This window comes from Pelophylax lessonae (assembly GCF_965119305.1).
Source record: "Pelophylax lessonae genome assembly, chromosome: 3".
Classification (NCBI taxonomy): Eukaryota; Metazoa; Chordata; class Amphibia; order Anura; family Ranidae; genus Pelophylax; species Pelophylax lessonae.
Genome location: NC_138770.1, coordinates 153,525,897 through 153,538,785, shown reverse-complemented (window position 1 = coordinate 153,538,785; position 12,889 = coordinate 153,525,897).

Genomic DNA, 12,889 nt, shown 5'->3' with positions numbered 1-12,889 from the left:
TCAGGTGCTGGTCGGATCCGTTGATCCAGAATCACTTGAAGCAAGAAGAAAATGACCGCACTCCGATGTAAATCAAAAATTGGAGTAAAATTTATTCCACATCAAAACAAATGGGCAAACTGGAACAACACACTGTGGATGCAGGACACAAAGGCAGACGCGTTTCACGACTTAGAGATGTCGCTTACTCATTGCCAACTCCTAGGCTTAGAAGAAAATATACTTACCTTACTTCCTCTTCCTCCCCTCGGCGGCCACGGCGATTCGTCACTTCCTGGCTTGCAATTATTCCTGGGAGCTGAACGTCATTGCTCCCAGGAATAAATGCGCCTGCACCGGCCCCGGCGTCAGTTCCGGTGCAGGCGCCGTCATACCTTGCTAAACAGCTTCTGGGCATGCCCAGAAGCTGTGCAGGAATGACGCTGCGACACCGGAAGTGACGGCGGGGCCGGTGCAGTGTATCGTGGGACCGAAGAGGACGCAGAAGAGGATCGCACTGGCTTCAAGCTGCCCACACCTGAGATGGCAGCGCTGGACAATACTTTTTCAAGGTAAGTATTTCTTCTAAAAGGTAAGTGCAACCCGGGACAGAAGAGAGGCTAGCCATTGTGGAATGTACTAGCCCTGACTGTCCCGGGGGTATTTTTATTAAAAAAAGTATTCCCAGGGTGGAACTCCGCTTTAAGGAAGCATTCCACCACTTTTGTACACTACAGTTGGCATCTCCAATTTTCTTCTAGGACTTCCAGTACTTTTATTCCGCCGCTATCAGTACTACTGAAACTTAGGGATCATAGGCTTGCCCTGCAGCCTCTTCTGTCAAGGGCAGGCTTCACTGGCCAGAGGTTCCACTGTCTTTTCAGCTTCAGTTCTTTGGGAGACATAGTGGGTTCCACCTTCACGAGTTCAAAACCTCTGGCACAGGGATCAATTGTCTAAAGTCATCATAGCCCACAAATGAGTGTGTAGACTAGCTCAAAAGCTGTATCTACACCGGGAAGTGCTAGAGGCCAACCCAACAAGTATCATTCCCATCCTTAGTTCCAGGAAACATGCCATCTATCTACTGCCAGTTGAAAATTTAGCTCTGAACCCCTCTTTAGTAGGGATGAGCTTCAAGTTTGAGTCGAACATACGTTCAACTTGAACATCAGGTGTTCGTTCATTCGTAGAACAACAAACAAACGTGGTCGTTCGTGGGAAATTCACCCGCCATAATGCAATGCTTGTGATTGGCCAAAGCATGCACCTTGACCTGTATGTATGCTTTGGTCAATCACAGCACAATGTCCTGTCAGAGCCATGATTGGCCAAAGGCAGGGTGCCTTTAGCCAATCATGGTTCAGGGGCTAAGTCCACTCCCCACACTATATAAGACTGCTGCTTACTCGGCAGCCGTGTATAGTGTGTTAGAGGATGAGATAGGAGTGAGATTAGGCAGGTAGTTAGTGGATTGGGCCTTTTTATATATTAATAAATCAGCCAGTGTAGTGTGTATGTGTGTGTGTATATATATATGTATATATATATATATATATATATATATATATATATTTTGTGAGGGATTAGCTCGGTAGCGGGTGTGGAGGACCCCTTTGGGGGGGTTCGTTACACAGGGAGATAGCCGAGGAGTGGTTGAAAACAACAGTTTATGGTTTATTCTTCCAATTTCTTCAAACAAGTGCATGCAGCAAAAGCATCAAAAAATCAAAATAAAACACAAAATAAATCCTGGCCGCTGTGGGCGTCTACCTTCTCACACACAGGAACCTACCTAAAGAGTCTTCCCAACCTACTATTGGGCAGACACTGCTGATCCTACAGCAGACACTCAAATGTCAGTTTGTGTTTTCTTTACACAGAAAAAGTTCAACACCTCACCTTTAGAAGTCTCTCATCTGACGCTCTCCCCAGCTCACACAGCCTCAGGAGGCAGCAATCAATTGACTTCCTTTGGACAAATTATAGAGGCCTTAATTGCCTCATTCTAAACAGCTGAAGGTTTTTTAACTTCCATACACCTTCCTGCCTACCTCTGCAGCCTACACCCTATAGTAATTGGTGAATTGTCTAAACCAAGCAGAAATGTATCTCCCGTCTGTGACAACACCCATAGATTTACCTGACTTCCTGTCACATACCCCCCCCTCTTGTTTCAACCCTAGGGTTGGGACACAGGTTGCCAGGCACGCATGTGCTCGGGACAAACCATCTGCATTCCCCATTTGAACACCGGCGGGGCGATGCATTACCACAAATCTAAATTCCTGAAGGGCCAGGAACCACCTATTTATTCTCCTATTGGTCTCCTTGTTCTGTGCCATCCACTTCAATGGGGCATGATCCATCACCAGTTCAAACTGTCTACCCAGGAGGTAGTACCGGAGAAAATCCAAAGGCCATTTCACCGCCAAACACTCTTTCTCAATGGTGGCATAATTCTCCTTATGGGCCTTCAACTTTCGGCTGAGGTACATAACAGGGTGTTCTTCCCCATTGATAATCTGGGATAGTACAGCTCCTAAACCCACATTTGATGCATCTGTCTGGACCACAAAGTCTCGTGAAAAATCAGGCGACTTTAAAACTGGCTGACTACATAAGGCCTGTTTTAAAGCCTGAAAAGCGGTTTCTGCCTCGGGAGTCCATTTGATCATGACAGGCTCCTTCCCTTTGGTCAAATTGGTCAGGGAAGCAGCCTGTGAGGCAAAATGGGGAATAAAACGGCGATAATAACCTGCAATCCCCAAAAATGCATGAACCTGTTTCTTGTTGGTGGGACGTGGCCAACCCTTAATAGCCTCAACTTTGTTTATTTGGGGCTTGATTAGACCTCTACCAATGGTATACCCCAGATACTTCGCCTCTTCTAGCCCAATGGTACATTTTTTTGGATTGGCTGTAAACCCAGCTTTCCAGATGGAATCCAACACAGCCTGAACTTTTGGTAAGTGTGAGTCCCAATCCTCACTGTGAATGACCACGTCATCGAGGTATGCAGCAGCATAGGCTTGATGAGGCCGAAGGGTCTTATCCATGGTACGTTGGAATGTAGCTGGAGCACTCTGTAACCCAAAAGGCATCCTCCGATATTGGAAAGATCCGTCTGGAGTTACAAATGCTGTTTTTTCCCTGGCCGACCCCGAGAGAGGAATTTGCCAATAACCCTTGGTAAGGTCTAACGTGGTCATGTACCGGCCAGTGCCTAGGCGATCAATTAGTTCATCTATGCGGGGCATAGGATAGGTGTCAAACTTAGTGATTTTATTCAGGCGGCGAAAATCATTACAAAACCGCCAACTTCCATCTGGTTTGGGCACTAAGACAATGGGACTGGACCAATCACTATTTGACTCTTCTATCACCCCCAACTCAAGCATTTTTTTTTATTTCCTGGCGAATTGCCTCTCGCCGGGCTTCTGGAATTCTATAAGGCTTTAACTTGACCTTATTCCCTGGTGTGGTGATAATGTCATGTTTAACTCCAGAGACCCAACCTGGCAGGTCTGAAAACTTCTCCCTATTACGGAGCACAAATTCTTTAACCTCCTGTTTCTGAATTTTGGACAGAGTCTCTGCTATCCCAACTTCAGGGACAGCCAGGTTAAATGGAGCAGAAAATCGGGTAGTCTCAGCGACCAAGGACTCTCTATTCTTCCATGGTTTTAACAAGTTCACGTGATAGAGCTGCTCAGGTTTTCGTCTTCCCGGTTGGCTAATTTTATAATTCACCACCCCTATTTTCTCCAACACTTCATAGGGACCCTGCCATTTTGCTAGGAATTTACTTTCGACCAACACCAACACCCTATCACCAGGTGCAAAAGAACGGACCTGGGCTCCACGATTGTAAATCCTTTGTTGAGCCAACTGGGCTTGGGCTAAATGTACCTTCACAATCGGCATCACTTGGGCAATCTATCTTGCATTTGTGCCACATGCTCAATCACACTTCGATGAGGGGAACTCTCACTCTCCCATGTTTCCCTGGCAATGTCCAGTAGGCCCCGGGGGTGCCTCCCATACAGCAACTCAAACGGAGAGAACCCTGTGGATGATTGGGCAACCTCTCTTATGGCAAACATCAGATAAGGGAGCAGATAATCCCAATTCTTTCCGTCTTTATCCACCACCTTCCTCAACATTTGTTTTAAAGTTTTATTAAACCTCTCCACTAACCCATCTGTTTGAGGGTGATATACTGAGGTACGTAATTGGGTCACTTTCAGGAGTTTACAAAGTTCTCTGGTCACCCTAGACATAAACGGGGTGCCCTGGTCAGTTAGGATTTCTTTAGGAAGATCCACCCGGCTGAAAACTTGAAATAACTCCTTGGCTATGGTTTTAGCAGAGGTATTTCGGAGAGGAATCGCTTCTGGGTAACGGGTGACATAATCCATTATTACCAAGATGTGCTGGTGCCCTCTAGTGGACTTCAGTAAGGGCCCAACCAAGTCCATGGTGATCCTCTCAAAAGGGACCTCGATAATGGGCAGGGGTACCAACGGACTGCGGAAATGGGGCGTGGGTGCATTAATCTGACACACTGGACAGGAAGAGCTGTACAATTCCACTTCCTTAGTGATCCCAGGCCAATAAAACCTCTGGGTGATTCTCTCCCGGGTTTTTTCTGCTCCCAAATGTCCCCCAAGAATGTGCCCATGGGCCAGTTCCAAAACCATCTTGCGGTACGGTTTAGGCACTACCAGTTGCTCAAGGGTGTCCTCTATCCTCTGTGACACTCGATATAAGATGTCCTTTTCAATAATGAAGTAAGGGAGGGCAATCCTCTCGTCAGGGTTAACTAACTCCCCATCTATCTTCACTACATTCTCCCGGGCTCTTAGCAATGTGGGGTCCCTCAATTGCTCAGTGATAAAATTTTCTTGGTGCACCTTGAGGTCATCCAACCCTAATGGCCGCTGTTCCTCTTCTGAGGTAGCAGGCTCCTCCATAGGGACTGGTGTTTCCCCGACTAAGACTGAGCATGGAAATTCAGAATAATCCTCATAGTTGGAGGATTCTGGAGTAGATGTTTCAGGCTCAGAAGAACCACCTACTGGGCAATCTGGGCAATCCCAGAGTTCCCAGAACTTTGGGAAATCCCTTCCCACAATGGCGTCATGTGGCAGTTTGGGAACTAAACTCACTTGATGACACAAGATACCGAGGGATGTTTCAAAAGTAACCGTAGTCACCGGATATTCTCGAGTGTCCCCATGTACACAAACTACCGCCATTTTCCTAGGATGTAAGTTTTTTTTTCACCACTAGATCACTTCTCACTAAGGTGACCAGGCTACCTGAATCCAACAATACCACAACATCTTTACCATCTAAACACATTCTATATAAAGGTTTCTCATTCCCCTTTACTGCAGTGTATGTGGTTGCAAAAAGGGATTGTCGTCTCTCTGTCAGAAAGTCACAATGCATGGGTTCATCATCCGCTGGGCAAACCGCTGGGCAAACCACTGCTACATGTCCCTCTTCCCGGCAACGGTGACAAATCAACCTTCTGGTCCTCTCCTGTGGGATGGGTCTTCCAGGCCGCTCTCGCCAAACATTAGTAGTAGTCCCGCTAATACCTCTAGTTGCTCTTTGGATCCTCTCTCCACCCCCATTCCCTGGCGCAGTCTTACTTATAGGTGGGGAGGGTCTGGTCTTTGGGTGAAAAGTCTGTGCATCTCTGGGAAAAGCGGTCAAATTCTCTGTTAGGTACCTTTCGACCAGGTCTACTAATTTGTCTGCGGTTTCCGGACCACCATGGCTCATCCATTTCTGCAGGGAATTAGGAAGAGACCTAAGAAATTTGTCCATTTAGCCAAATGGGTGAGGTCATACATCTGCGACCGGGGTGGCTTCTTCAGCTGATAACTCCAATTGTGGACTCGCTGAGCACGGACATCCAAGGTTACCCCAAACCGTGCCAATATTTCCTCTTTTAATCGATCATAGTTTTTTGCATCTGCAAGCTCCAAGTCAAAATATGCCTTTTGGGCTTCTCCAGATAATAGGGGGCCACTAGTCCGGCCCACTGTTCTTTAGGCCAACTCTCTTTCTCCGCTGTTCTTTCAAACGTGGTCAGAAACATCTCAGGGTCCTCATCTGCAGTCATCTTTGGCAATAAGTGGTTTACCCGAAAAGTCGGTATGTTACTGGCCTGACTCCCAGCCTCGGTCTGCTGTCTCTGAAGCTGTTTCACAATAGCCTCCATTTGCTGCTGTTGTCTCTGTTCCAAGCCTACAATGGCCTCTCGGTGAGCTTGTTGTTGAGCTGCCATGCACTCTTGGTGAGCCTGTTGTTGAGCTGCAAAGCTCCGCTGAAAATCCGCATTTGCCTGCTGTTGAGCTGCATTTGCCTGCTGTTGGGCTGCATTCAATATAATCAGTTGTTTCAGTATCTCCTCCATTTTGGGTTTACTTTAACTGCCCGCGGCACTCCACCATATGTGAGGGATTAGCTTGGTAGCGGGTGTGGAGGACCCCTTTGGGGGGGTTCGTTACACAGGGAGATAGCCGAGGAGTGGTTGAAAACAACAGTTTATGGTTTATTCTTCCAATTTCTTCAAACAAGTGCATGCAGCAAAAACATCAAAAAATCAAAATAAAACACAAAATAAATCCTGGCCGCTGTGGGCGTCTACCTTCTCACACACAGGCACCTACCTAAAGAGTCTTCCCAACCTACTGTTGGGCAGACACTGCTGATCCTACAGCAGACACTCAAATGTCCATTTGTGTTTTCTTTACACAGAAAAAGTTCAACACCTCACCTTTAGAAGTCTCTCATCTGACTGCTCTCCCCAGCTCACACAGCCTCAGGAGGCAGCAATCAATTGACTTCCTTTGGACAAATTATAGAGGCCTTAATTGCCTCATTCTAAACAGCTGAAGGTTTTTTAACTTCCGTACACCTTCCTGCCTACCTCTGCAGCCTACACCCTATAGTAATTGGTGAATTGTCTAAACCAAGCAGAAATGTATCTCCCGTCTGTGACAACACCCATAGATTTACCTGACTTCCTGTCACAATATATATATATATATATATATATATATATATATATATATATATATATATAGCTATTGCAGGAGATGATTATATAATATCAATTATTGCAGGATATATATTAAATAGTTTAGTATATATATTTATCAGTTATTGCACAATATATATCAGATCAGAGAGTGCAGTATATATATTCATCAGTTATTGCAGGATATATATCAGATAGTTCAGTATATATATATTTATCAGTTATTGCAGGATATATATCATATCAGATAGTGCAGTATATATAATTAGCAGTTATTGCAGGATATATATCATATCAGATAGTGCAGTATACATATTTATCAGTTATTTGCAGGATTTATATCAGATCAGATAGTGCAGTATATATATTTATCAGTTTCTGCAGGATATATATCAAGCAGTGCAGTGTAGTTTTTTTTTTGCAGGATCAGGTTCTGTTGCTGCAATATAAGTTCTCCCCCTTCTTTGTCGCAGGTGCTAGTGCGTCCTTCTGCGTCAGCAGCGATTTATTTATTTTTTTTGCTTACCACCACTAATAATATTAAGGGCATAACTGCTGCCCGCCTTGTGCATCTCAGGCACTATTCCTTGTGCTCCAGATGTGGGTGTTTTTGTTGTAGGCGCACCAGCACTAATAATCTAATATTAAGGGCACAATTGCTGTACCCCCTTGTGCATCTAAGGTGCTATTCCTTTTGCTTTAGATGTGGGTGTTTTTATTTTTGGTGCACCAGCACTAATAATGTTAAGGGCACAATTGCTGTACCCCTTGTTTGTCTCAGGCGCTATTCCTTCTTCTCCAGATGTGGGTGTTTTTGTTGTTGGCGCATCAGCACTAATAATATTAAGGGCACAATTGCTGTACCCCCTTGTGCATCTCAGGCCCTGTTCCTTCTGCTCCAGATGTGGGTGTTTTTGTTGTTGGCTCACCAGCACTAATAATCTTAAGGACAAAATTGCTGTACCCCCTTGTGCATCTCAGTCGCTATTCCTTCTGCTTCTCACGTGGGTGTTTTTGTTGTTGGCGCACCAGCACTAATAATATTAAGGACACAATTGCTGTACCCCTTGTGCATTTCAGGCACTATTCCTTCTGCTTCAGACATGGGTGTTTTTGTTGTTGGTGCACCAGCACTAATAAAATTAGGAGCATAATTGCTGCCCCTCTTGTGCATCTCAGGCGCTATTTCTTCTACTCCAGACGTGGGTGTTTTTGTTGTTGGCACACCAGCACTAATAATATTAAGGGCATAATTGCTGTCCCCCATGTGCATCTCAGGCACTATTCCTTCTGCTCCAGATGTGGGAGTTGTTGTTGTTGGTGCACCAGCACTAATAATATTAAGGGCACAAATGCTGTACCCCCTTGTGCATCTCAGGTGCTATTCCTTCTGCTCCAGACGTGGGTGTTTTTGTTGTTGGCGCACCAGCACTAATAATATTAAGAGCACAATTGCTGTACCCCGTGTGCATCTCAGGCACTATTCCTTCTGCTCCAGACATGGGTTTTTGTATTGTTGGTGCACCAGCACTAATAAAATTAGGAGCATAATTGCTGCCCCTCTTGTGCATCTCAAGCGCTATTCCTTCTACTCCAGTCGTGGGTGTTTTTGTTGTTGGCACACCAGCACTAATAATATTAAGGGCATAATTGCTGTCCCCCATGTGCATCTCAGGCACTATTCCTTCTGCTCCAGATGTGGGAGTTGTTGTTGTTGGTGCACCAGCACTAATAATATTAAGGGCACAAATGCTGTACCCCCTTGTGCATCTCAGGTGCTATTCCTTCTGCTCCAGACGTGGGTGTTTTTGTTGTTGGCGCACCAGCACTAATAATATTAAGAGCACAATTGCTGTACCCCGTGTGCATCTCAGGCACTATTCCTTCTGCTCCAGACATGGGTTTTTGTATTGTTGGTGCACCAGCACTAATAAAATTAGGAGCATAATTGCTGCCCCTCTTGTGCATCTCAAGCGCTATTCCTTCTACTCCAGTCGTGGGTGTTTTTGTTGTTGGCACACCAGCACTAATAATATTAAGGGCATAATTGCTGTCCCTCATGTGCATCTCAGGCGCTATTCCTTCTGCTCCAGACGTGGGTGATTTTGTTGTTGGAGCACCCAAGCATCATATTTACATCCCACATTCTATAATAAACCGTTATAAAACCCCCCCAAAATCCACATCATGTCTGAAAGCCCAACAAGGAGAGGCAGACGCTCAGAGGCCACGAAAAGAGGGCAAGCAGCCTCTATGTCCACAGTGAAAAGTGGTGGCCAGACATGGTGAATCCTCTGCAGGCGGGGCACACTTGTACTTATTTTCCAGTGCTGGCCATGTTATTGAGCCACAACATGCAGAAGAGTTGGTGGAGTGGATAACTAAGCCGTCCTCATCCTACTCATCCTCTGTCACACAGGTTCATACTAGTTTACCTTACACCGCAATTGTCAAAGTGGTCTGTTCCACAGGCTCCTTGTCTACAGCTACTCATTCCATAGCCTCACCATCATGCAAGGAGAAGTCATCTGAATTATTTGATCATAGTGTCAGTTACATGATGCTGGAGGATGAGCAGCAATTCAAATGCTCCAATATTGGTTCCCAGGTTGAGGAAGGGAATAACGTGAGCCTAGAGAGAGGGGGTGACAATGACGGACAAGAAACTAGCAGTCATGCTGCCACAGCTGCAGCATACTGACGAGGAGGGAGGGGATGATGAGGTCAGTGAGTGTATTTGGGTGCCTGAGAGAATAGAGGAGGAAAGTGAGGAGGAGGAGGAGGAGGTGGCACAAATCCAACGAGGAAGCCACCCTATTGCATCACACCACAGAGCTCCACATGTGCAGGGCGCTGCTAACTCCCTGCTGACTTCCAAAAGTTCATTGGTGTGGGCTTTTTTAAACACATGTGCAGTAGACTGCAGCATTGCTATTTTCAATCTTTATGTGAAGCGGATCAAGAGTGGCCAGCACATCAGCCGTTTGGGCACCACATGCTTGACAAGACATATGATGACCTGCCATGCAGTCCGTTGGCAACAGCACCTGAAAGACCAACATCATAAAAAAAAACATACTTCACCTTGCTCCTCATCTGAGAGCTCTACCCCTACTATACTTCTCAAAAACCTGCACTGATAGGGATGATGGTATAGCAATGAGTGCCACAGATATTTGCACCCAATCTGCTAGCAGTACACCACCTGTTGATTTCACCAGCAGGCAAATTTTGCTACCCCAGTTGCTGAACCGTAAAAAAAAAATACTGTCCCAGCCATCCACATGCTCAGCGTCTAATTGCTAGCTTGGCCAAATTGCTAGCACTACAACTGCTGCCTTTCCATCTGGTAGACTCTGCCTCCTTTCATGAATTTGCGGAATGTGCTGTACCAAAGTGTCAGACTCCAAAAAGACATTTCTTTTTGCATAAGGCCATTGCAGCTCTCTACCATCACATGGAAGGTATTGTTTTGGCCTCCTTGGACAGAGCAGTCAGCAGGAAGGTTCACAATTAGTGTTGAGCGAACATGGACTGTATTATTTGTGTTCGCACCGAATAATTGGATTTTTGTTACCCAAACACGGACCCGAAAACTTTACTGTATGTTCGGGTTTAAAATCCGTGTTCGGTCATTTTATTTCTGGGTTTGTATGTAATGGCGTGCTTTTAATGGCGGGCTTTCAACAGCCAATCAACAAGCGTTTAACTGGTGTGCCTTAAGCCATCCCAGCCATGCCTACTAATGTATTAGTAGCTGTGATTGGCCATCTAAAGCATGTGACCATGTCTTTATAAGTTCGAGAGCCCCAGCGCGCTGCGCCATTCTGCTGTAGTTTAGGGACAGAGCACACATCATACGTGCTGGCTGCTGATTAGGGACAGACAGTGAAAAATTGTATTGTGCCCGAAAAGAATGCAGGGACAGGTCGGAGTGCTGCAGGCAGGGCGAGTTATTAGGGCATTTTAGGGCGAGGCTGGAGAATAGGCAGGGTCAGTGTTCTACATCGATTTTGCTGTGTGGGGGGTTGTGCCAGTAAACGATCTTATCGATCATATTAGGGACAGGCTGGAGAATAGGCAGGGTCAGTGTTCTACATCGATTTTGCTGTGTGTGGGGTGGTGCAGTGAACACAATCTTTTTGCCCGCTGAGGAGGAGGGAGAAAAAAAATAAATTTTTATCAGTCAGTTGTGTGCAGCGTTTTTGCTTCAGTGCTGCTGACTGTGATAAGACACTGCTGTGTTCACATGTGCTATTATTGATGATTTTCAATTTTATACACTTTTTTCTATTCCACTATTCAATATACACCCTTTTGGGTTAAAAAAATTAAATTGTGGCATAGTCTGTACTAATCTATTTAAAAATTACAAACCTAAAGGGGAATTTTCTTTTTTTTTTTCCCTTCATAGCCTGCAGCAGAGCTGACTGACATAAGACACTGCTGTGTTCACATGTGCTATTGAAAAATCACCAATTTTATATCATATTTTCTATTCCGCTATTCAATCTACACCCTTGGGGTAAAAAGAATTAAATTGCGGGATAGTCTGTATCGGTACGTGTGAGATATACCTTTCCAATTTTTGGGGCGCATCTTATACCGCCGAGGATTGCAGGGCGCTTCAGTTTTCCTCCTGTTCGGAACTCCTCCTACTCCTCATCCTGCCTTTAGGGTACAAAAAATTTTAATCGGGGCCTAGAATGTGTTTGTACGTGTGAGATACACCGTTTTATAAACTTTTTCCTATTCCGCTATTCAATATACACCCTTTTGGATTGTAAAAAATTAAATTACGGCATAGTCTGTATCGGTACGTGTGAGATACACCTTTTAAATTTGTTTGGCGCATCTCCTTCCACCGCCAAGGATTGCAGGGCGCTTCAGTTTGCCTCCTGTTCCGAACTCCTCCTACTCCTCTTCCTCATCCTCCCGTTAGGAGTACAAAAAATTGTAATCGGGGCCTAGTCTGTGTTTGTACGTGTGAGATACACCGTTTTATATCCTTTTTTCTATTCCGCTATTCAATTTCACCCTTTTGGGGTGAAAAAAATTAAATTTGCGTCATACTTTGCATATTTGACTGTGAGATACACCCGTTGTATTTGTATACTGTTTTTCTATTCCGCTATTTAATAAACACCCTTTTGGGGTAAAAAAAATTAAATTGCGGCATAGTTTGCATATTTTACTGTGAGATACACCCGTGCGATACTGTTGTTGTTTTGTTCCGCTATTCAATAAACACCTTTCTAGGGCAAGATCATAAATTACAGAAATATGAGGAGACCGTCAAATAGGGGCCGTGGCCTGGGTCGTGGTGCTGCTGGTAGAGCTCCTGTTGCAAGGAGAGGACGTGGTCGATCTGTGCCAGCTACACGCACAAGTGAAACACCTTCCTCAAGTGTGAGTAGGCGACAGAACCTGCAGCAGTATTTGGTAGGGCATCATGCACCTCTAGAAGTGATGAGGCCAGAAGAAGTACAGGCGATAGTAGATTGGGTTGCTGACAGTGCCTCCAGTTCCTTCACATTGTCTCCCACCCAGTCTACTGCAGAAAGGTCAGAGTTGGCACCTGCAGCCAATGTCCAACCGTCTTTCAGCTCACCCCCTTGCAAATCAGGCAAGCAGTCTGAGCCCCAAGTCATGCAGCAGTCTCTTCTTCTTTTTGATGACTCTGTCAGCAGGGTTTCCCAGGGCCATCCACCTAGCCCTGCCCCAGAAGTGGAAGAGATTGAGTGCAGCGATGCCCAACCACTTATTTCTCAAGATGAGTACATGGAAGGACCATCGCAGCACGTCTCCGATGATGACGAAACACAGGTGCCAACTGCTGCGGCACTCAGA